Source organism: Myotis nattereri, assembly GCF_964212035.1.
Source record: "Myotis nattereri genome assembly, chromosome: 3".
NCBI classification, from domain to species: domain Eukaryota; kingdom Metazoa; phylum Chordata; class Mammalia; order Chiroptera; family Vespertilionidae; genus Myotis; species Myotis nattereri.
Genome location: NC_138077.1, coordinates 67,072,726 through 67,075,615, shown reverse-complemented (window position 1 = coordinate 67,075,615; position 2,890 = coordinate 67,072,726).

Here is a 2,890-nt window from a genome sequence, read left to right as displayed (position 1 = left end):
TGTCTTGTGTTGCCACTCTGTTATGTGAGGTGGGATGCAGAGTACTTTTAATTTCAAAAAATGGAGTGAGGCAGAGACCCAAACGACTTTTAAAACTTTCTCTTTCAGTATATCTTGACTTCAGAAAATAGAAAAATTGTTCACCTTATCATATGCCTTCCCATCAGAGTTGTAGAACAGGAAGATTACATTATTATAACAACTTTAGAAGCAAGAGAAATCAGGTATAGGAAGACCTCACTTTAAGGAAATAAAGCATACAAAAACATTCATCATATGAAATAGATAAAATTACAATATTTATTTGCAAAGGTATTGCCTACAGAATATATTACATAAAATATTCTACTAAGTCTGGAGCTTGATTTTCTCATTTACAATTACTTTTTTCACCCATTTTTTCATAAAGTGTTGCCCAAAGTGTAAACATACCGATTAATAAGAGACAGAGAAAGAGCTGGAGCTGAAATGTGAAGTTCTGATGTGGGTACTTTTCAGGAGTACTTAGTGAGCACTACTGGTTTAAAAGGAGAATAACTGGAAGGTGAGAGGTCTAGAAACCATATCCATTTCAGGTGCTCTTGGTGTCAAGTGTGTAACCTAGAGAGAACAATTGTCGTGTGGATAAAATAGATTTCTTCCCTATTCTAAAGAACCAAATTACAGTGAAAGTTACAGGGTAATGGTTCTTCTTTCCTTATATGGAAGACTTCCTGACAAATGATACTTTTCAACAGAAAAAGCCTCCCTGAAGAGAGTAATAAATTCTCTATCACTGAATATTTTTAGGGAAAGATTGTGTCATTAAACTGTTTTAGGAGACATCCTTCTTGGTATAGAAGTTGGAATGATTTCTAATGTCCCTTCCTATTTTTAGATTCTCGTCTAAGTTTAAGACCTACAATTAATGTACTAAATCTGCTTCCTTCATAGTTTCTGAATACCCTTTGGTTGGTTCACAAGTGTGGCCTGCAGGGACCTGGTTCCAGTTCCATCATTGGTCCTAGAACCAACCTTCTATCCAACAATGTGCCTAATCTTGAGGGAAAGCAGGATGTGGCTGGAAAGGTGGTTTAGACCCAGGGTCCCAAATCCTTGGTCAGCTGCGTCCTGCTGCCATAGGTTTTCAAGCTCCATGTGCAGATGAGAGACTCAGGGCAGAATTACTTTCTTTATAACTCCAAGGCAGTTGCCACTGAACCTCCAAGTGGAAGCCCATTGTTTGTGAGCTAGAGTAGACTGAAGACCCAGGGCCAACGGGGCAGCTGCTCAACGCAGGAGCTGTGGTTACTTGGCAGCTGCAGTTCTCAGGTGACACACCCGGAACCAGAGAGGAGGGAGCCCGATTCCGGGGTGTGCTACTCGAGAACCACCTTCTTGCAATCGGGGACCCCTCCAGGGATTTTGGAGAGCCAGTTTTGGCCTAATCCCCGCAGGCCAGACCAAGGGACCCCACCAGTGCACAAATCTGTGCACTGGGCCTCTAGTTTAATTATGTCCTGATCTTTCCCCATAAACGTAACATTCTAGTGTGAAGAAGAGGCAGAGAAAGTCACAGTCGAAGGAAAGAGTGTTGTTTTCCTTCTCTAAAGCCTAAGCAGATTTCCTGAAATCGAGTAATATATATTCCTCCTTGAAAGGAAAAAAAAATATTCTCACAGATCTCAGTGTTGTCCTTTTTTCTACTTTACAGTTATTTAAATTCATACATACATAATAAATACAAACTTCTTGCTTATCACTTTTATATGAAAACACAAATTTAAAAATAAAATATAAGCAAAGCCCTAAAACTAGTAAATTTTCAGTTCAATATGAAATTTAGTGAAGTGATATTTTTCTCACAGTAAATCCTGAACAGACCAAGCAGGACTTCTGTCCTCATTTGCTATTTCACTTGCTTCCAGCCCTATCCTCTTTTTGCCAAGATAACGGAAACCTACTGACATTGCTAGTCATGCATTTAATCCTGCTGGGATTTATCAACCCACGTCCCTAACAATCATGTACGGATGTGGTGTAGGTCAAGCTGCCAAATCCCATTGGCCTCAGTTCCCTGAAAGATTTTAAAACGTCAGCTTTATGTATTCCCTGAAGTTTTGAAAGAACTCACCAATAAAATTGCCTCGGCTTGGTGTTTTTAAAGGAGTATTCCCCCCTTCCCCCTCCCCCCTCCCCACCCCACCCCTTCGTCCCGTACACCATTCTCTATTTTCTCCTCATCCTCTTGGTTTACTCTGGATTATTTATCTTTTGCTAAAAAACCACCCAGATTTTCAAATTTATTTGCATAGGAATTTATGAATTATTCTCATAATTCTTTTCATTTTCTCTCTTACTATAGTTATATTTTCTTTGTCATTTTGAATTATGTGTATGGATGGTTTCTATTTGGTTTTTAAAAATAGGTTATTTAGCATTTTCCAATTATCTGAAGTATATTTTCTTTTTCCATTTTATCTACTTGGAATACATTTATTTTCTTTCTTGTTAATGAACATGTTTATAACTAGTAGAAAATTTCCTTGGAGTAAGTACACCTTACACCAATCCTCAAAGACTGTAAAATATAGCATTGTTAATTATTTTCTAACTATTCTGTTTTGAGTAAAGGGTAGTACGGTTGAGGATTTTAGTCATTCTTTTTAAATTTCTAGTTTTCATATACTTGGTTCTATTGTTATGTGCAGATTTTTATATCTTAAAGTTTCTTGTAGTATTTGATATTTATTCCACTTACAGTTCCAGTTTCATTCATTACTAGTAGTTGCTTTTGCATTTTTAAAAATACACTTAGGAACCTATTTACAAATTATCAACCTAAAAAATTAAAATGCAGTTATTGACTCCTTTTACTCAAAGATGAGGAACTTAGGCTATTGTATGTCCT